This window comes from Carya illinoinensis, chromosome 8 (genome assembly GCF_018687715.1).
Source record: "Carya illinoinensis cultivar Pawnee chromosome 8, C.illinoinensisPawnee_v1, whole genome shotgun sequence".
Taxonomy (NCBI): domain Eukaryota; kingdom Viridiplantae; phylum Streptophyta; class Magnoliopsida; order Fagales; family Juglandaceae; genus Carya; species Carya illinoinensis.
This window is the reverse complement of record NC_056759.1, coordinates 4,021,240-4,044,982: the sequence shown is the minus strand read 5'-3', so window position 1 is coordinate 4,044,982 and position 23,743 is coordinate 4,021,240. Positions and strand designations below refer to the sequence as shown.

The window sequence follows — 23,743 nt, the reverse complement described above, 5'->3', positions numbered from 1 at the left end:
TATAAGAATTGTTTTTTATTGAAGGAATTGAATCTCAACGAGAAGTAGACCAAATCTCTACGCGTATAAATTAATTAATATTGATTTTTGAACCAATTACCAATTACCCACGTAAAATCACATTAATAAACTATATAAGGAGTAGAAAAATGCCATTTATTTTATTAATATCATTTATGTTGTTTAAGAAACGTCAAAATTACACTGAATTATTCTTTTTCAAACTATTATAAAGAATAACAATTATAAGAATTTGAATGCTACTTTTATCGTTAGAATGCAAAATGAAGGTCGGTTGTATGAGTTCCACGTTTCTTTATATCTTCTTTAAGATTTGTTTTTTAATTGAAGGAATTGAGTTTCAACGAGTCTATCATTAAAACTAAAATTTATGTGAATTGTAGATTTATTCATGATTTTTTTCAAGAGAGTGTATGAGACTTACATATTTTTTTTTATTTTTTATTTTTGCATACTTGAAGAATGAAAATATCATTTCTAATATAATATTTAGATCTTACTTAAAAAGATAATTAGTGAGTAGTGTAATTAGAGTCCAAATTATTATAAAGCTAGAAAAATAATTATCACGCGTCTAGTTTAATTATTGTTATACATTTGATACGGTCGTAGATATTAGTCAAGATTCTACTCTTTCAGCATCTGATATGAATACAAAGACTCTTATGCGCGTCCACTTATTAACTAGACCATGTTCCTATATGTTCCCCGGTACAAAACAAAAAGGAAAAATCACATGATTTGTGAGGCTGTGTTTGATTTCAACATGTATGTGGCCAATATTATCACTTTCTTGGTCAAGATGTCATGAACAGCAGAATGGTCAGTCTAATCGGAAGAGCGAGCTACCATGCACCATTAAGAATGGTGAGTTGGACTCGGTTGATCGTGTTACAAACGAAATCCATTCAACAAGTATGTGGCCAATATTATCACTTTCTTGGTCGAGATGTCATGAACAACATAATGGTCAGTTTAATGATAAGATGAGATGAGAATTTATTCTCATCCCACTTGTCAAAATTTCTAACAACGGCATGGTCAAGTTCATTTTCCTTCTTCAAACTTATTGGTTTACCAAGATTGAAAATGTTAGCATATTGGTGATTCATCCTATATATATAATTTGTTTTTGATAGGTAATCAAATATATTATATTCATAGAAATAGGTAAATCTCAGGTGTACAGGAAGTATACATGATGAGGAACGCCTAGCCCATCATATATATAATTATGGTCACAAAAAAAAGAAAAATACCAGATTCAATATTATATTGATCTCTTTCTTCAACTTTAAAGAAAGATAGAAATAAAATGCAAATTATGAGTCGGATTCAAGTAAGTAGTAGTTTTATCACTAAAGAAATCAAACCAAAGCGGAGTAGTAATTGAGTTTTTTGTGTTTGTTTTGAGTTTGAAACGACTTTAATTATCTTAATGAAATAATTGAATTTGAGCAGTGATCAGAATTAGAATCAAGTAAAATATCAAGCACTTGGTTTTAATTAATTAATTCTTATGTTATATGACCAACATGGTATATTAATTAAGAAAAGCATGCATGCATGGGCCCATCTATGGGGGAGGCAACTTACAGAGTTTAAGAAAGGGAAAAGTATAGTTGCAAGCACGATTGTGCACTAGTTTGTACACCAATGTGATGTGATTGATCAAAAAGTAGATTTTATTGAAAACAATGTTAATTTAAATTTTAAGTATGAATAAATCAGTGTTGGTACACATATTAGTGCGCGACTAAGAAAGATACAAATTGATACTGTTACCAGTATGCTTATGTGAATTGATGCAGAAGGCAAGAACATGAGCTCATGATCATGCAGAAGACAAAAACCTGATCAAAATCATCAGTTTCTGATTTCTGATTTTGAACTAAAGCAGATGATATTCAGAAACCTGTAGATCGGTAGGAGAAGCAAATATCTATTGGTGGCAATATGGCTACTAAAAGTTCATCTTCTTTTGCCCACCACAGACAATGCTCCTGTTGGTCGAAGCTCATCTTCATTACGGTGGTGGGAACAGAGGAAGGGGACATGCATGGCGCACGTGACACCAGAAACTAGTTTGTCAAGTTTGCTTTTCAAAAAACGGAAAACTCTTGCTACCATCGTTGAGACCATGCCTACGGACGACCGATTCAATACAACGAAACAATCATATGTTTAGGAAGTCGAAGAAGAGAATAAAAGCTTACTGTGTGTTCCGTTGCATTGTAATTGGCTAGATTGTTAGCAAGCACATTACTTTCTCTGTAAACATGATTGATATTAAAAGGGAATTGGATCTTGAAATGTAAAATATCATAACAAATATTAGAGTAATTCGATCCAATGGGAGAACAATCTTTATTAGTCCAATTAAAAAAGAGAGGTAGAAAATGGATTAGGAGCTAAAGAGAAGGTCGAAGCGAACACACGAAATCTGAAAAATAAGGAAAACAGAGGCCAAAAATCTAAAATATTGAACCCGAATGGGAGTGAAAAAAAAAAAAAAAAAAACTATAATAACCTCCTGCAACTAACTGTAACCGTGTCTTTCAAGACAATAGAATTATTTTGCATTGAACCATCAAGAAATATTTTTTCTATACAGGGTGGGTTCGAACCTGATTCTTCGGGGTGGAAATTAGGACTTATACCATCTAGTCCAAAGGATCTAGGCAAACGATCAATAAATTGAGGCTTATATTAAATTTGGAGATAATTACGTTATGATATAGCATTTTAAAAGAAATTTTATATATCTTAAAAAATGTATTATGTTACAAGTGTGACTGAGTTAACAAAATCGAAAATAAATAAAGGAATACATTTTTCAAAGTTACAAAACAATCTTTGGGGAAGAACTTCGTCTCTTTACGTTTCTTATTTCATATCTTTACATTAAAAGCAAAAAACAAAAAAAAAAAACAAAACCTATGTTTAATTTGGTACGTCCTCATGCGAAGATGTAATATCACTAAGCCGAGAAGGAAAACTTGTAGAAGGACTTAAATCCCTGTCGCTTACAACGTCGAAATTCCTGGAGCGGTTCTCCATATTATGAGGAAATTCTATTACGTCAGGACTTGATACAGCATGTACCCTAGATGTATGTCTTTGAATATTGGGATGTGAAGAGGGATCTTCTTTCTGGTCAAAATACTTGGCCAATTCAATCAACTTGGACGAAAAGGAGCTTTTAGGATGTGTGGTACTCAAAGTAGGCCAATGTGTGCGAAGGAACTTCAACACAAAAACAGATAGTGAGAACAAGGACACAACTCCGGTGATGATGAAGAGGCCTCCAAAGCTGTCAAGGCCGAGGCTAGGGCTATTTGAAGACATTGAGGCACTTATATCCTCACAAGAACCAGTTCTTCCACTACTTGAGAAGTACTTCTGCTCAATTGCTCCAAATTTGTCTGTGTCTTGAGTCACATTAAGGATTGCCCTTGAAATGTGTGGGACTAAAGAAGATCCTTGTGGGAAGCCCTAAAGAAACACATGAGTAATCCTACAGCATTTTAGAATTAGAAAAAAAAAAAGCAAAGATAAATTGAAGAAAGTCAATAATTTGAGATACCAAATTGTTGGTTTTTGTAGTTTGAGGTGGAATTTATACAAAATAAGTAATAGTTTTGAAATCTATGCTATAAGTTCAAATATAAATAAAAAGGGGAGAGGCAGAGAGAGCGAGAAAGAGACTCACAAAGCCAAATCCATCGGTTTTGTAGGTCGGTCCAACCATAGTGTACTTGGAGCAATACTTTGAAAGGAAGAGCTTGATGTAGGGAATTTCATCAAAAATAGCTGCAACCCCACCATTGTTGATTCCTTTTAACAGTGCCTCGTGATACTTCTCAGGGGTGCTGTAAGGCTTCAACTTGGACTCATTGAAATTCAACTGTTTTATTAGAAGTCCTTTTACAAACGTATTATTTTGATATCCAACAAAATAACCGTTACTTTTTATCTCTTTTACATCAACAAACGTAGGCTGCAATCTCTGTACTGTCAACATTGAGGCCAAACTTGCAGTATAACTTTGTGTGAGGATGAGCACCACGAAAAACCAAATGATCATCACAAATCGTGACCAGTTGCTTACCATTCTCTCCCCTAGATCCATTATAATGATGTCAATATACACAATCAATTTTGTTAAACATTTTTTTTTTTGGAAAGGAAATATTTTTATGGGGTTGAAGGATATTTACTGTGAGTAAACACCAGTGTTGAGAAGGAGAACTAAAAAATCATGCCAAGTTGTTGATCTGGGGGACCTCTGAACTCACTATTTATTCGATGTTCAAGAACCCAAATCACCAAACCTGTAACGACAAATGCTGCACCTGTTGTTAACCACAGATCCAAGCTTAGTGGCTTTATGAAAATCCAAAAGCTGTTCTTTTCTTCATCTTTCACCAGAACCACCATTGACACGCCTGATTCTGAGTAAGGCAAAGTGAAATCAACATATAAGGAGCGATTAGCAACAATTGTTGTATCTCCCACCACAGCATCATACTTCTGCATTTAGGGAAAAATATGAAAGGTTATTAATCCATGAGATTGAAAAGAAAAGCAACAAAAACTTTGTTGAAGTGCTTTAACGAGTTCATAATCATAAACTTGGGAGAAATATTCTCCCTCTCACATGACGATGATATCCCCACCGTTCATGTGAGGAAAGGGAGTATATTGCTTTCAATGCTTAAAAAAAAAAATAAGTTTTTACAAGTTAACACAAATACTTAGGCCAAAAAATCACCTGAAGTTTGATTTGGTAAGTAAGTTCATCGAATGTTCCAGCACTCTGCCTATCTTTATTCATGAAGGGAATAAACTCATAAGAAAGGGGGAATGGTAATGCCTTGAGTACGGCAAGAAACACATCATGGGAGAACCCTGATATGATAGGCTTATCAGTATGAGGATCCCATTCCAATTTCAGAAAATCATCAAAACTTTTTCTCACTGGAACCCCAATCCTCAATTTTGCAGGCTGGTATGTTGTGTCTCCTGGCCAGATTGGTTGCTTGAGTCCGACCTTTGAAATTGAGTATGCTACTTCTCCAGTGTCATCCAATTCTTGTGAACGTCCCATTTGTCTGGTCCAGTATCCGATAATTCTCTCTGTTTTTCTAATCACATTGAGTATTTCAAAGGCTGTAGGTTCCAACTGTCCTTTAATCTAATGAAATTTCTCGCTCAGGTCTTGAAACTCAGTAGTTAGAATCGTATCAAGAAGTGTTTGACCCGTTTCAGAAATGCCTAGAGCTGCAAGATCCACGTTACTTTTGCTATCATTTTTCTTTATGAATCCAAAATGCATTATGCTAGCCTTCTCTACTGCCATAGCCAAAGCCCAAGCTGTATCATATGCCCATAATCCAAAGATGTTTAATCCAGTAATCCTAACGTTTGGCTTGCTTGAGGTTAAATTTCTTTTCCATCTTCTTTTGAAGTCTTCCAACTGTTTTGATCTGGGTATGTATGGTCGCAATCCCACCACACCTTGCATTGATTCCTTCACCTTTGGGCTCAAAGGATCGAACAAAGCTGATAACCCTTCCGTGATAATCCATGCATACCCTTCCCTCATCATTCCTGCATTATTTGCAAGTGCAAAGAGCTTCGAGCTAAGTGAGGCCGTCATGTGCACAAGGAATATCCTAGCATTAGTTTCATTCAACTTTTTAATCTCCTTAGCGATTTCACTATTATTGGAAAATGGAGGAATTGCACTTCTGTAAGGCATTCGAGTTTCAATCTCTTCAAAAGCATCCATCAGGTATGGAATTAAATCATTTCCATAATCTGTGTCTTCATAAATAAGGACAATTTCCCGCCAACCGTAGGCCTTAACAATGGCTGCTATGGCTTCACCTCAGCAGAATCATCTTGCACCGTGCGTATGAAAAAGGGGTTTTGAGCAGGCGAAAGAGAGGGGCTTGTGGCTGAGAAGGAAATGATGGGAACCTGAGCTTTTTGTCCAAGTTCAATAACGAAGTTAGCTTGTGCTGAGCTTTGAGGTCCTATGATGGCGTGCACTTCTTCATTCTTCATTAAATCCAGTGCTGGATTTCAGTAAATAGTTGATTAATTAGAAGATGGAAAATTTCGCTGAAGATGTTCAATAAGTACAACAGCAACGAGGATATTAATCTTTACCGTGTTGATCACTAAGAATTGTTGGTAGAGATGGCACAAAGCTAAGACCAATTCTGAAATTGAACTAAACCAGATGGTATTCTAAAAGTTATGTTTTAGTTCGACTAGGAGTAAATTCTAATGGGGGCGTCCTTGAAGTTTGGTGGAATAACGAAATCAAAGCACCAAACGGTGCATGTGCGTTCGGTGCAGCAGGCCACTTGGGTGGCTTTCAACAATCACCCACTCCACCCAAATGTGCCATACCATGCTTCTTGCAAATTGATGCATTCTTCAAATGAATGCACCTCTTTCTTTGAAATGAGAGATTTCTGTTATCGAATATGCTCCAATGCACCCGACGGTGCTCAGTAGTGTACAATACTGATCAAGTCCATACAGTGTTGAAACTTGATCCCTGTGACGACTTTCATCAACATATCTGCTGGATTATCTTTAGTGCCAATATTCTAAAATTTGATGTTATATTCTTCTAATATTTCACGTATAAAGTGAAATCGGACATCTATATGTTTTGTTCGAGAATGATAAACCTGATTCTTGGCCAAATGGATTGCAATTTGACTGTCACAGTAAACGATAACCTCTTGCTGCTCAAAGCCCAAATCTGTTACCAATCCTTGTAACCAAATTGCTTCTTTCACGGCTTCTGTTACAGCCATGTATTCAGCCTCAGTTGATGATAGTGTAATTGTCGACTGCAGAGTTGATCGCCAACTAACTGGTCCTCCAGCCATAATGAACACATATCCAGTTGTCGATCTGCATTTGTCAAGATCACCTGCATAGTCTGAGTCAACATATCCAGTTACTAGACTATCTTCACTCTTCTCGAACTTCAAACCAACATCTACGGTCCCAGCAATATACCCTAGAATCCACTTAGCCGCATGTCATTGAACCTTTCCAGGATTATGCATATAGCAACTAACTAAGCTAACGGCTTGGGAGATATCAGGTCATGTACACACCATGGCATACATTAAGCTTCCAACAACACTTGCATATGGGACATTCCTTATGTAGTCCCGCTCTTCATCGATTTTAGGAGACTACAATGCACTGATCTTAAAATATGGGGTCATAGGAGTACTCACCGGCTTTGTCTTCGAGTTGATGTTGAAGCGTTGCAGTATTCTCTTCAGATACTGCTTCTGAGTAAGGTGAATTGTATCTTTCATCCTATCTCTGCTGATCTCCATCCCCAGTATTCTTCGTGCTTCTCCTAGATCTTTCATTTCAAACTCATTACTTAACTGAGTTTTTAAGCGATCTATCTCTCCCTTGTTTTTACATGCAATTAACATATCATTTATATATAAAAGCAAATAAATGAAAGATCCATCTGCAAGTTTTCTGAAATATACACAATGATCGTATTGGCAACGAGTGTATTTCAGATCCATCATAAAGCGGTCAAACCGCTTATACCATTGCCGAGGTGACTGCTTCAAGCCATAGAGAGACTTCTTCAGACTGCATACCCAATTTTCTTTGCCAACTTCTTTGAATCTTTCTGGTTGAGACAAATAAATCTCCTTTTCCAGATCACCATGTAAGAAAGCTGTTTTTACATCAAGCTGTGCTAACTCAAGATCATATTGTACAACCAAAACTAGCAATATTCGAATGGATGAATGCTTCACAACAGGAGAGAATACTTCACTGTAGTCAATTCCCTCTGTCTGAGCGTAGCCCTTGGCTACCAACCTAGCTTTGTATCATACTCCATTTTTAGCAGCTTGATCATCTTTCTGATTGAAGATCCACTTACAGCCAATTATCTTCTTTCCTTTTGGAAGCGGCACAAGCTCCCAAGTCTGGTTCTGGTGAAGAGACTGCATCTCTTCATTCATCGCCTTTGTCCATTCAACTTGTTCACTGGATTGTACGGCTTCTATGTAAGTGGTTGGGATCTCACCCCTTCAGCTGGTAATGCATATGTCACATAGTCTGCATAACGTGTCGGTACACGTTTCTCTTGCCTCGGTCTGTTGGTTGCTATTGATTCGGGTTGACTTGGAGGTACTGTGACTGAATTATCAACCTCATCTTGTCCATGCTTTCCTAACTTCTTTGAAGTAATAAATTTCACACTCTGCAAATCATCTGATGTTTCGCCATCACTGCTGCCTTCACTGGAATCTTTATGCTTATGTGACTTAAGCATTTCAGATTCGTTGAATATAACATCCCTACTGATGATTACCTTTTTGGACTCTATACACCAGAGTCTATACCCTTTTAGACCAGTACTAAAGTCCAAGAATTTTACTTTCTTGACTCTAGGATTAAGCTTACTTTTTTTTAGCATGATAGTAAGCAGGACATCAAAAAATGTGTAAAAAGTCATAATCAGTAACATGCTTACCTCTCCACATTTTAATGGGTGTCTTTCTGTCATTGGCAGCTGCGGGTAGTCGGTTGATGAGGTGGCAGACATATGTCACAGCTTCAGCCTAAAATTTCTTACTGAGTCCAGCATTCAGCAACATACGTCGCACTTTCTCTAATAAAGTACGATTCATTCGTTCTGCCACACCGTTCTGCTGTGGTGTACCTCATACTATGAAGTGTCTGACAATTTCCTCTCTCCGGCATACTTCCATGAAGGGGTCTGAAATGTACTCACCTCCATTATCAGATCTGAGCAGCATGGTATGACACACTTGGGTGGAGGGGGTGATTGTTGAAAGCCACTCAAGTGGCCTGCTGCACCGAACGCACATGCACCGTTCGATACTTTGTTTTTATTAGGTGCCTCCCATATTTTTAGCAGCAAATTGTTGCACCGAAATCAGCTAGCAATTTGTTGAGGAGAACTTCTCCTATAAATAGGAGAGTTCTGATTTGCAGAGCAGGCAGTGGAGAGAAGAGAAAAGAAAGAGAAAGAGAGACGTGAGAGAGATATAATTTTGTAGATTTATTTGTAAATCTCGTACAAATTCTATAAAAGAGGCTCTAGTGGATGTAGGCAATTTGCTGAACCACTTAAAAATTATTTTATGTAATTTTTGGACAGGCCGGAGGTACAACATCATTCCTAGAATCCATAGTCAAAAGAGCGAGCCTAGTGTTATAATCATCATTGACAGCGTAAAAATCAAAGAGTGCCATGGACATGCAATGCTCTGCAACTCTTCCCACCGCGGAGTTCAAATCAAGAACAATGCCCACTGGTACCACCTCCTTTGCCATCGAGTGCTCGCCATGGAGGTTCATGAGCAAAAGAAAGGCGACGAAAGAGAGGGTGTGTTTCTGGTCCGCCATTGTCGACCGAGCGAAGGCTTGCTACTGATCTGAAATTAAAGTGCTGAAGAATTATATTACAAAATTAATATGATGATGAGGTGTTGGACCAGACGCGCAAAGTATTCATGCAATTGGACTTATTTAGTTGGCCCCATTGTAAAAGAAGCCTAATAGAAAACAAAGTTTGCAACGGAAGAACGGAATGCAAATAAAAAAAAGAAAAGAACCGAGAAGTGAATTAATACGCAGAACAAAAAGAAACGGGAACTAGTCAAATATCGATTAAAAAAAAAAAAAAAAAGGCAAGCATGAAACGTAAAGAGAAAGATGTATACACGGCATGAGAGAGGGCACGCCAAACGGTGTGAAATCAGTAAAAGAAAGAAAACGACTCAGCGGCGCAGCGTCTCGTACGGATTGAAGAAAAATACAGTTATGTTTACATAGGAGTTTAATATATATATATATATATATATTTAGTTTCTTTTAAATATTACCTTGATGTTTATTTACGTTAAAATTTTAGAATTTATTTTTATGAATATGTCTGATTAAATATTCAAGTAAGGTTGAGGATGAAACCTCACTGACGATTATTAGAATTATTTATGAAATTTATTTTTTTTGTTACTTATTTATGTGTTTAACAATAAATTATTTTTTCTTCATATTAATTGAAAAAGATAAAGTTTTTGATATGAGTTCAATCATATTTTTCTAATTATTTAAAATAATCTTAATCAATTCAAAGCTTGATTTATAATTTTATAAAAAATAAAATCTTATATCTTTTGTTATTTGTTTTAACATATACAAGTGATGATTTGATTTTATATTTTCTAACGAAGAAGAACATACTTTAGATATTTTCATAAAAAAGGGTTTCGACGATACAAATTTTGATGATAACAAGATTGATTTCTAGATTATCATGTAGATGTTCGGGAAGAATCAATTTTCATAAATATATATTATTATGAATTAATGAGGTGGATTCCAAAATCTTAGTTCATTCTCTATTGATAGTTTATTCGTTGTTTAGATTAGTTTGCATCTTTAAAATTTATTTTAGTTCATTTTATTGTAATTAATTTATTAAATTAATTATTTATTGCTTTGGTTAATTGATTGTTTAGTACATAATTTCTTGTTTTATTTTACAACTCATCTTTTGAACTAGATTAGAATTGATTTGGTATATAATTAATTTGTTTCCTATGTTTTTACAAGTCCACTTTGAGTTTGACCTCGTTTTTGCTAAAACTATACTTTGGTACGGTTGGTGTACTTGCGAGTACAATTAAAATTTTACAATAAGTTTTTGGTACCGTTGTTGGGGACTTGGTCAAGAAAACACATTGAATATTGACCAAATTTATTTTTCTACTAGTTGTAGTTAGTTTCTTTAATATAAAAAAAAATGAAAAAAATTCTAAAACTTAGAAAAAAAACATTGCAATATTGTCTAGTGTATGAAAACGTGGATACGTGACGATCATACACATCGCCTCATTAGTCTAGATTATGATTCTTTGTCTACAATGAGGGAAAACTTTGAAGATACTAAAACTCTTAAGGAGTGGTTTTACCCATTACCACCAACCCTTCATCATGTATAGTGTTACCTGCAACTATTGCAGCACACTTTTAGTTGAGATTCCAAATAATTCAACTACTTCCTACTTTTCATGTTTTTGAGAGAGAAGATTCTTACGTACATGTAAAGGGTTTTTTTTAGATTTGTGCTACCTATAGGTTCCATAACTTCACTGAAGAGTCAGTTCACCTATGCTTATTTCCTTTTTCTTTGAAGGGTAAGGCAAAGGCTTGGCTTAACTCTGTCTTCCAGATCTATCACTTTTTGGGATTTTCTTATCACAAAACTTCTTTATAAATTTTTTTCAATGTCAAAAACTAATGTTTTGAGAAGAGAGATTGCTGATTTTTATAAAAAAGATAATGAAAAATAATTTAATTAAGATAAATTAGTCATGCATAGCATAAGCATCAGTATGATCAAGCATGACTTTAAGCTTTCAGCATGAATATTTTTATGGAAAATTCCTACATTTAATATGTTTACATTGTAATGAGTTTCTTATTGAGTCTTCAACTTATTTAATTTTTATTTCGTGTTTTTAACCACCCATGTATTTAATGATATCAGTACGAGCTAACAAGCCAGGCTCAGATGAAGCAGGTGGATTTAATTCCAAGCCTTGGATTTTTTATTTAATTGATTTATTAAATTATGAAATCTTTTACCGGGTTATATTTTATGAAAATTACGTGACAATCCTAACCCTTAGGAAGGGGGTGTTACGATTTGGTATCAGAACCAGGCCAAACAATTCTGCAGATTTAAAAAATATAGTTTAGAAATATTTATAGGATAAGATCGGCTAGGATGCTCCTGGCTTGCTCGAAAGTTACTAAGACGTTTCTATTTTTGATGGGATTTAATAGCTCTTATTAGTTAGCACTATTGATGTTAATAACTTAATGGTTAGGAAGCTTATACTGTTAAGATTGATTATACATCTTGTACGTGAGAAAATAGTCTTATGTATATTTTATGGTAAGCACGTGACACTCATAGCTATAGGAAATGGGGTGTTACAACATCTCAGGATTAGTCGAGATTTTGTTCTCAGATATCCAGTGCCCAAAAAAAATAAAAAAAGATCATTGCATTTCTTAAAAGATTATCAATTATGGGCCGATTTACTCCCAGGGGTATGTTTAAGGAGGTTCTACGTCATGACAGAAAAAGAGATATGCTTTAAAGCCAATGCCTTAAGTGATTTGGCAACTTACATACGTCTACTGAAGTGGAAACTCAATATTTTCAATATGTTTATACAAAATTACAAACACTCATAAACAAGCTCTCTATCTCTCAAATGACCCCCTGTTCTAGATTTTCCCAGAACCCAAATTTCACCCTCAACCCTTAGTCTTGATCTCTCACCGCAGTGAGGATGATTTGAATCTTCAGCAACTGACCTCTTTTTATAGGAGAAGCCGTGGAGGACAAAACTCCCACACTTTTTGACCAAGAGGAGGCTTCTTTCGGTACAGTAGCTTTGGTCAATATTTGCTGTCAGAGACTTTTGGTGGATGGGTGGGTGGCTGCAAGTTCAAATGGCATTTTACACTTGGGGGGTTTCCAACAATCACCCCCTCCCCCCAAGTGTGCCATACTAGGATGCTACAAACGGTTGCATCATTTAAATGATTGCACTCTTTCATTGGAATGCTTGTTAGCCCTGAGAGATTTTCGCTATCAAATGCATCTGCAGGTACGTCTTCAAATAGATGTCCAGATGCCTCTCCAAATGCATTTTCAAATGCATCAGCATCGTCTACATCCACAGAGCTTGCAAGGGATTTTCTTTAGAGGAGATTTACAAGTGCTTTATTGCACAATCTCAACTCTCTAGAATTCTTCTTTTGCTCGAGTCCATAGTCACTCATGTACACCTTAAATAAACTGAGCTTCGCTCGAGTCACAGCCGAGCGAACAAGCTGCCTGGTGCCTTTACAGCTTTCAAAACCAGGCTCCATAATCCTACAATCACACCAATCTCCAACTTGGAGACTGGTTCTCAACATGCTAGCCTCTATCTCCAGCATGATCCCTTATCATCTTTACAATTCTACAGCTCATGTCTTCAAATTAGAAGATTAACTAAAGTGATGCATAACTTTAGTTTATCACGTATAGTGCCCTTAATCAACACATCTATATAGGGCAACACATCTCCCACTGCACTGGGAATTAATAGTCTCGCACAGACCTTGACACATATCAGAGAACCTGTTGCTGAGGTCTCCATCTCTGACCTGGGCGACTGACTCATCATCCTGCTACTAACATATCCTGTCTTCAGTCGATGTGCCCATCTTATGTGCAGTCTCTACTAACTTTGACTTGCATAATCTCCATTCTTGCAAGATTTTTCTTCATGCCGTAATTCACTACCTTTATTCAGCAGGATGTAGTTTAAGGTAGTAACCATCATGGAGGTCTGATCATCTTGGCAGTCATTCAATCATTAACTTTAGGTGTAGATATCCCTGGAACATCTGACGTTCCATTTCCATCTCTTACACCTTTGCTTCATGTCGTGGTCTAGGGAGATTTTTTCAGATTTAGATGAGGAAAAGTAAAACTGAGTTCCTTTAACTTCTTCATCTAATTTACACGACCATTACCACGAGTCAAGACTAATGAATCATTCGTGACCTTCCACTCCTTTTTGAGAAAATACTACTGAATGACTGTTGTCTTCAAGCTGTCTTTAACAGCATTATGCACTGCAAGAAATACGACGTCATATATTTCTTCAGCCACCATATTCATGGCATCATTCTCAGTTTTCTCTTGATTTTAGCAGTCTTTTGTGGCCACAATTCCTAGCGAGTCATCTGTTATCCAGATCTTGACTTGCCTCTGCCCTTATTCATGGACTTTGACTAATCCAAGCTTTTGTCCTGATTATCAACATTCAGGACCAACAAACTCGAGATCTTGCCAGAATTTCTTATGCGCACCTTCTCATCTAGGATAAGATCTCTTATCCGCACCTTCAACTTTGACTTCTTTGCATAATTACTCATAGTCATTCTCATTACCTCCCAACTTTTGACCACAACGCCAAATACTATTGGGCAACAATAGTACCTTCTGCCTTTTCTGAAGTTGAACTATTTCTTCATTTGCACTTTGTTATTTGCAACTGGCTTTTTAAAGAAAGTTACAATGAGATCCGTTGTGGTTTTCCTCTTAATAACATTATGCTCCATGAATTGTATGACTGCCAAAACCTGCTGATATAACAAATTAATTAGCATCATCCAATGATTTGAAGTTTGCTCCTCAAATTTCACAATCCCAATTGGCTTAAATCAAGCCCAAACGAATTGAGTCCGGCAACATTGGACTCCAACTGGCTAACATCAAGCTCAAAACTAATGAATCTGGCACTACTCCAACTGGCTGAGATTAAGTCCAAAACAAATGAGTCCATCACGATTCCAGCTGGCTGCGATCAAGTCCTAAACAAATGAGTCTATCATGACTCCAACTGGCTAAGATCAAGCCCAAAACAAATGAATCCGTCACGACTCCAACTACCTGCGATCAAGCTCAAAACTAATCTGAAGTATGAACGGTCCAGGTCATTAGTACCGATGGCGAATCTCAACATTCTCATCGTACAGATGAGTTCAGAATGATCCAAATATTTTGTCAGCATTATTTGATCATCGCAATTGAACTCCAACTGTCGTAGATCAAGCCCAAAATGATCTGTAACTTTGAACAATTCAAATCAAAGGTACCGATGGCGAATCTCAATATTCACACTGTACCGATGAGTCTAGAATGATCCAAATAGTTTGTCAGCACTATTTGATTATCGCAATTGATCTCCAACTAGCGTAGATCTAGCCCAAAATGATTTGCGACTATGGACGGTTCAGATTGAAAGTACCAATAGCAAATCTCAACATTCTCACCGTACAGATGAGTCCAGAATGATCTAAATAGTTTGTCAGTACTATTTGAACGTCACAATTGGACTCCAACTGGCGTAGACCAAGCCCAAAATGATCTACAACTTTGAACAGTTCAGATCGAAAGTACCGATAGCGAATCTCAACATTTCCACCATATAGATGAGTTCGGAATGATATAAATAGTTGGAAAGTACTATTTGATCGTTGAAATCGGACTTCAAATGGCTTAGATCTATCCCAAAATCAATCTGAAAATGGACAGTCCAGATCATCTGGCGCGTGTCATACACGTGCTGCAGCAGAGCGTCTGAGGCGTGTGGCTTACACACGCCGAGTGCTCCTAGGGCGTGTGGGGACGCGTGCCTATCACGCATCTTCAACCCCAGGTGCGTGTGAGGGCGTGTGGACGCGTGTCCCTCACGCATCTTCTTACTCCAGCCACGAGTGGGGCGCGTGTTGCCCACTTGTCTTCTTCCTCTGGTGCGACTGAGGCGCGTTTGTACACTCTCCGACTTCTATGGGCGCGTACGGGCTCTTCTGACATCTGTTTTTGATGCCGTTTGCGGCAACGAATTCGTATTGATGCGAAGAACATAATTGTGTGGTCAAAAGTTGATTTTGAGCAACTTGATTTTTCTAGACAGCACGAAACCAAAGCTCTGATACCAAGTGTTGCGCCTCTGGCCTGTCCAAAAATCACACAAGACGATAGAGAAATAATATTTAAGTGGTTCGGCAACTTGCCTACATCCACTGAAACAGAAACTGAATATTTTCAATATGTTTGTACAAAATTACAAACACTCATAAATAAACTCTCTATTTATGAGTGTTTATGAGTGTTTTCTCATAAACACTCATAAATAAACTCTCTACCCTCATAGCTATAGGAAATGGGGTGTTACAACATCTTAGGATTAGTCGAGATTTTGTTCTCAGATATCCAGTGCCCCCCCCAAAAAAAAAAAAAGATCATTGCATTTCTTAAAAGATTATCAATTATGTATTGTTTATCTATGCAACCTTTTTACTTTGAATTGAATTAACTTCAGTAATCTCATTTCTTCAACGAGTATCAACTAGATTCAATTATTTTCAGTGATGTGCTCAAAAGAAAATTCCTGGCCGAGGGTCGTTATATAGAGTGTGACTTCCTTCAGTAACATTATTTTTTTTAATAAGTAAAAGTTCCTTTAGTAACATTAATATCAATCTCTTTCTCTCATTCTTTAGAATCTTCTAACATATGTACTTTTCTGTTTTGCACTCGTCAGTGACTAGCTTGTTCTTGCTTTGTTTAGTAGGATCGAGATTCTTTTCGACTACATTGATTGAGTTCTCATTTGAGACCAATCTGCGTAGTTGAACCAAGTTTATGGTTGGGATCGTGCGATATTGGCCATTTGGCCATGCGTAAAGAGTTGTGCATTTCAAGTTTTAAAGAATGGAGAGATATATGACTGATGTGGTGCAACAAAGGGGCATGGACACGTATGAAACTCATGAATGGAAATGGAAAGGGACGTCTTGACTTTTGAAATTTGGTTCAAAAGCTGAGATCAACCTAAGTTGTTGGGGGTTCTACTAGGAACACCATTGTGTACGTGGTGGCCCTACTTGTCAGGTGTTCAATTTGTGGTTTGCCTTGACAAGAGGCTTGCAAATGAATGTTGAGAAAACTAACCTATAAAAATAAACAAAACAAAGATTGTTGAGAAAACTAAAAGGTTTTCATTGAAAACTGAGGTATAGATATGCTATAAAGCCAGCATTAGGGTGCAGCTAGTGGTCAGCAGGCTTGTGATGAGCCGTAGACTCAAATTAACATCCCCGGTTCAATTATGGGCCGGTTTACTCCCAGGGGTATGTTTGAGGAGGTTCTGCGTCATGACAGAAAAAAAGATATTGTTTAAAGCCAATGCCTTGAATTGGCTCTGTGTCTGTGTAAAGGATTTTGTCTATATGTTCCAATACTGTATGTTTTTCCCAACTAAAGTTTGTTGAGTGAGTATGATCTTAAAGATGCACCTGATATTACATTCCTGCTTCCTGTTGAGATATATTTGTACACAATTGGATATGTGCTAGAGCTATTCGCCTGTGGCTTTATTTCATATAGCCTGGTGGATTTGGAAATGTCCTACAACTCCCCACCCACCCCCACGCCAACCTCCCCTCCCACCCCGCTCTCATGTAAGTAGATCTTAAATAATTCGGATAGGGGCTTTGCTGAGTCGTGCCCTTTAATTTATCTCCTTGGCGATTTCACTATTATTGGAAGATGGAGGAATTACACTTCAGTAAAGCACCCGAGTGTCAATCTCTAGAAAAGTGTTAGGGACTCAATAAATTGGGACACACGTGGAGAAAGGATTTAGAGAATTTGGCCAGCTGTCTTGTCTTATTTAATTTCTACTAATTTGTTGTTTTTCCTTTTCAATAACTCTAGCCTAAGTTATTTAAATATATGTTGTTGCTTTCCTTAATTGAGAGATGTGATACTATTGTAATGGCTGTTCAGCTATTTAAATATAGCTTGAGAATAAAATTAGAGTACTGTCCTTTTCTTAAATATATATATATATAGCTTGAGGCAAGAATGAATATTATCTCATGAGAATTATCTTCTACCTTGTGTTGATTTGGAGTCGTGATTTATCTCGAATTAAAACAATTAAAGAGGCCTAGGATCCCTCAAAGTATCCTATAGAATTATCACCATAGGTAAATTACGCAAGAACGATCCTTGCACTTTACCAATTCACAAACCCGTTACTCGATCATCTACGCAATGTGACAATTTGGTCTCAGAGCCAAACATGTCCAAGCACTGCTTAGATCATTTGGAGGGTGAACTTGGCTCGTTACCTGTGGGTCAACATGAGTTACTACAAGCAATGAAGGCTAGTGAGAAGCATCTCATGAAACACATGGAGAACATATTTGCCATGTTAACTAAATAAATGGAGGAAAGGCCGGGTGGAAGACATGACAGAGAGGGGAGTTCTTTTTCCCGCGGCAAGGGAAGGGGATCTATGAGTGGAGGCTTCACAACATCAAAACTTACCAAGTTGGACTTTCCACGCTATGATGGCATGGAAGATCCAACGGAGTGGATTTGTGGGGTTGAGCAACTCTTTGAGTTACAACAAATGGAGAATGAAGAAAAATTTCCCATGGCAGGGTATCATTTGGATGAGGATGTTCAATTGTAGTATCAATGGTTCAAAAATTAGAGGGAGTGCGTGAATTGGGAGATATTTAAATATGAGTTACACTTGCGATACAGGCCTTTGCGATACCAAAATTTTTTTGTCAATCTCACGAAGCTCAAACAAAATGGAAGTGTTCGAGATTATCAAAGGGAGTTCAATCATTTATTGAATCGGGTGGGAAATCTGACAGAGGAACAACAAGTAGGTTGCTTTGTGAGTGGATTGAAGGAGGGTTTACAAGTGGACATACAAGCTTGTAATCCAACGTCATGATCCGCGGCTATTGGTCTTGCAAGGCTCTATGAGTCAAGAATGCATTATCAAAGGAAGGGAGGCTACATGAAACCAAGGAAGGCCCCCGTGACAGTTGGGCAGCCTCCCTTGCCCTCAACTTCATTAACTCAAGTGCAAAATCCTGTCATCAAAAAATTAAGTCCTGCGGAGGGATTTTTCCTTCTTGGGAGGAGCCATTGAAAGAAAAGCATGTAGAAAAGGAAGAAAATGAGGAAATTCCTAAAATTAGTTTTCATGCTATTTTGGAAACTTCAACTCCAGAAACTATGCGTCTATTTGGAAAAATAGGAGAATCAATTGTTGCAATATTGGTTGATTCGGGGAGTATGCATAACTTTTTGAATTCAAAAGTGGCTGAAAAATTAGGACTCAATCCCACGAAAAAAATGAGAATTTTCAATGCAAGTGGCAAATGGAAATAAAATGACAAGCGAAGGAATCTGTGACGGCACGCCAATCTCGGTTCAAAAAATAGAATTCCAAGTGGATTTTTTCCTCTTATAGGTGGAGGGATGTGATGCTATTTTTAGAACTTCATGGCTCAAGAAATTGGGTCCAATTATTTGGGAATTTAATGAGTTATGGATGATATTTGTTTGGGAGGGAAAAAACGTGGAGCCAAGGGACCTAGCAATACAATAGTAGATGGCCGTGATTTTGGGGAGCAATTTTGAAAACTAGAAATATCAAGAAATATCAGGGGGTGGCCAAAATTCTTGTTCATGGCAGAATTTATCACCTTCGGATGCCACATGGGAAAATCTAGTTGATTTCGAGATACGATTTCCATATTTTTTTCCTTGAGGACAAGAAATTTTTAAGGAAGGAAGAACTGTTAGGGACTCAATAAATTGGGACACACGTGGAGAAAGGATCTGGAGACAACTGCCTTATTTAATTTCTACTGATTTGTTGTCTTTTCTTTTTCAATAACTCTGGCCTAAGTTTTTTTTTTTTTTTTTTTCTAAGCAAGCTTGTATTTATATATATATAGGAAAAGAAATTACAAACCATAAGAAGAGTCCATCACACTATTAATGTACAAAATACAAGTTGAAATACAAACTATAGGAATGCTACCAAACTTCAAGTTTGTAGCTGCCTACTGCTCCACTAAATGCGCAAATCGATTTTGAGATCTATCAATTTTTTTAAAGCTCCAATCTTTGTGAGTTTTCAGAGATTTTGATATGTCTTCCGAGATTTGCTCTATTTGCTAGATGACTGCTTCCTTATAGATAGAGAAAATGACTAACTGAGAGTCTCCTACCATAAGAATTTGTTGGTGGTTGATATGTTCTGCCATTTGGATTGCTAGTCTTGCTGCCAAAGCTTTTGCTATTATTGGAATCGTGGTGAGATTCTCCTCTGTCCATATTTCTATAGGCTCTCCTTGTGCATTTCTGCTTACTGCTAAGACTACAGAGAAGTTATTTCTAACAGCCGCATCAAAAGGATATACAAATTTGGTTTTGGAGAGGTTTTTGCCATGACTTATGAGCTGAAGAAATATGTTTGTCTTTCCAAGTATGTAGATTTTCTTGATATGAGTAGTTTAGTTGTTGCAAGGCTATATGTGGAGAGAGGCTTTTATTGTTGTGAACTAAGTCATTCCGGAGTCTCCATATGAAATCCATAATCAAGATTGCAAATAAGCGGAATGGTTGTTCATCTTGAAAATTGAGGTCCAGTTTTTTCTTTGAGTTTAAGATGAAAAGGAACCAATCCTGCATAGAATTGATAGGCAAGGAGCAAAATTTTAAAGGCCAATTACTCTGACTCCACAAAATTCTAGAGAGGGGACATTCTATGAAGAGATGAAGAAGAGTTTCTTCGCTACCCTCACAAATAGGACAATTTGTTGAGGGGATATTGGAGATAAACCGTTTTAATCTTTCTTTGGTTGGTAGAATATTCCATGGGATTTTCCACAATAGAAATTTATGGCGATCATGGATTTTGAACTTCCATATCTTTTTCCAGCAGATGCTTGGGATGTCTATATTGATGGGTCTGTCATGTTGGAAACTATATGATGGGCTGATTTGACAGAGAATCACCATTTTGAGTTTTTATCCAAATGAAACGATCTGATCCTTGTGTTGAAATAAGTTATTTACGTTTATGTTGTTGCTTTCCTTAATGGAGAGATGTGATACAATTGTAATGGCTGATCGGCTATTTAAATAATATAGCTTGAGGCAAGAATGAATATTATCTCATGAGTATTATCTTCTACCCTGTGTTGATTTGGAATTGTGGGTTTTCTTGAATTATACTAATTAAGGAGGTCTAGGATCCCTCAAAGTATTTTATAGAATTATCACCATAGGTAAATTACGCAAGAACGATCCTTGTGCTTTACCAGTTCACAAACCCGTTACTCGATCACCTACGCAACGTGACAAAAAGCGTCCATTAAATATGGAATCAAACCATTTCCATACTCTGTATCTTCATAAGGACAATTTCCCGCCAACCATACGCCTGAACAATGGCTGCTATGGCTTTCACTTGTGCGGAGTCATCTTGGGCTATGCGTATGAAAAAGGGGTTTCGGACAGGAGAAAGAGAGGTACTTGTGGCTGAGAAGGAAAGGATGGGAACCTTAGCTTTTCGGTCTAGTTCAATAACAAACCTAGCTTGTGCTGAGCTTTGAGGTCCTATGATGGCCCGCACTTCATCATTCTTCATTAATTCCAGTGCTGTATTTCAGTATTGGAGTTAATATATTTGAGGGTGAAGCGTTTTAATGAAGATGTTCAATAAGTATAAGAACAGAGCAACAATAATAAACTTTATCACTATCATTAACATTACTCCATTCACGTAATAAGAAAAACATGAGTCCATCTATGGGGAGGTAACGGAGTTAATTTCTCAGTTACAAGCCGACATTGTTACAGTATGCTTAGAATTATTCCTTAATGTGAATTGATGCTGAAGGCAAAAACATGAGCTCGTGAAGCAGAGGGCAAAAACCTGAAACCAGTTCTGAATTTGAACAAAAGCAGATGATATTCAGAAATTCGTATTACGTATATCGGTAGGAGAATGGTGCACGTGGCAGTCCTTCCCACCTGTGTTACCTCCGGCAGAACAGCAGAAACCAGTTTGTCAAGTTTGCTTTTAAAACAGGTCTCACTGCCGATCTCTTGCTACCACCGTTTTGACCATGCGACGAGAGAAAATCTAAATTTGGTTGTCTTCATCAGTAGTTCGTACCCCACAAAATATCATGTCTTGTATTGGGTGTTACCGATAACATATTTAAAAAACCTATTGTTTTTCCTGCATCTTTGTTCCACGTGAATGGTTTTTTTTTTTTTTCTGTCTCCAAATTTTTCCCTCCCCCTGGCTTCGCCCACGGATGGCTCGCTGGAAGGACGGTGTTCTGGTTTTATAGAAAAATAGGAGGAAAATAGGAAAGAAAAGAGAGAGAGAAGGTTGGGAAGACTTTGCCGGAGAGAAAGAGGAGACGAGACGCTAGCTGAAGGAAAGTCAAAAACGGTTTCCGTGGGGAATTACTTTCGATTTGGGAAACGAAAACACATTACTCGTAGCTGCAGGTACTAACTGGTTCATCATGTATAATGAGATATCCCCAACTTCATCATTCTTTTTCACTGCTGTGCTTAAATGTGTGTGCGTATGTGCAGTTGTGAAAACTTTCAACGTACCTGCAGATGCTGCGGCAATGACATCATTTGCAGAATCCTTGGTCAAAAGAGCAAGCCTGGTGTTACAATCATAATTGGCAGCGTAGAAATCTGAGAGTGCCATGGACATGCAATGCTCTGCCACTCTTCCCACCGGGGAGTTCAAATCAAGAACCACGCCCACTGGTATCACCTCCTTTGCTGCCATCAATGGCTCACCACGGAGGGTCTGCAAGAGAAAATAGAGGAAAGAAAGGAGGTGTTTCTGGCTCCGCATTGTCAAGCCAAGGCTGCTTAGTAGATTATTCCATGAATGGTCTGATGCCGTTGTCTTGGATCGATAATGCAGCTAAGTTGTAGAGTAGTACTTGAGTTTTTTGTTTTTGTTTGAGTTTGAAATGACTTTAATTATCTTAGTGAATAATTGAATTTGAGCAGTGATCAGAATTAGAATCAAGTAAAATATCAAGCACTTGGTTTTAATTAATTAATTCTTATGTTATATAACCAACATAGTTTATTAATTAAGAAAAGCATGCATGCATGGGCCCATCCACGGGGGAGGCAACGTACAGAGTTTATTAGCTACAAAGTACAAACTGATACTATTACCAGTATGCTTATGTGAATTGATGCAGAAGGCAACAACATGAGCTCATGATCATGCAGAAGACAAAAACCTGATCAAGATCATCAGCTTCTGATTTCTGATTTTGAACTAAAGCAAATGATATTCAGAAACCTGTATATCGGTAGGAGAAGCAAATATCTATTGGTGGCAATATGGCTACTAAAAGTTCATCTTCTTGTGCCCACCACAGACAATGCTCCTGGTGGTCGAAGCTCGTCTTCATTACGGTGGTGGGAACAGAGGAAGGGGACATGGCGCACGTGACATCAGAAACTAGTTTGTCAAGTTTGCTTTTTAAAACTGCCTATCTCTTCCTACCGCGGTTGAGACCATGCCTACGGACGGCTGATTCAATACAACAAAACAATCATATGTTTAGGGAGTTGAAGAAGAGAATAAAAGCTTACTGTGTGTTCCATTGCGTCGTAATTGGCTAGATTGTTAGCAAGCACATTACTCTCTCTGTAGACATGATTGATATTAAAAGGGAATTGGATCTTGAAATGTAAACCATCATAACAAATATTAGAGTAATTCCAATGGAAGAACAATCTTTATTAATCCAATTAACAACAATAAGAGAATCGATCTCAACAATCAAATCAGAAATAATCAATTTATAGCATAAAGTTAAACTAATTTTCGGAACTAACGATTCAGCAAAAGTGTTAGTATACTATCTGTCCTCAAAATGAAAAAGATAAATCTATAATAATTTAATAATTATGAGAACGTAAAATACCACAACAATCAGCATTTTCAAAGTTACATTTGGAAGCATTGTCAATGTCCAACTCGGTGTTTCCTAGAAGTAAGAAAAACAGATCTTTTTCTTCTTATGCAATAAAACAGAGAGGTAGAAAATGGATTAGAAGCTGAAGAGAAGGCCGAAGCGAACACATGAAATCTTAAATGTATTATGTAACAAGTGTGACTGAGTTAACAAAATTGAAAATATATAAAAGAACACA

General features: G+C 37.2%; 1 pseudogene; it reads right to left on the bottom strand.

Annotated features, from left to right (window-relative positions):
* Nucleotides 1–2,964: 2,964 nt before the first annotated feature.
* Nucleotides 2,965–23,571, bottom strand: LOC122318729 (annotated as a pseudogene).
* Nucleotides 23,572–23,743: the final 172 nt, after the last annotated feature.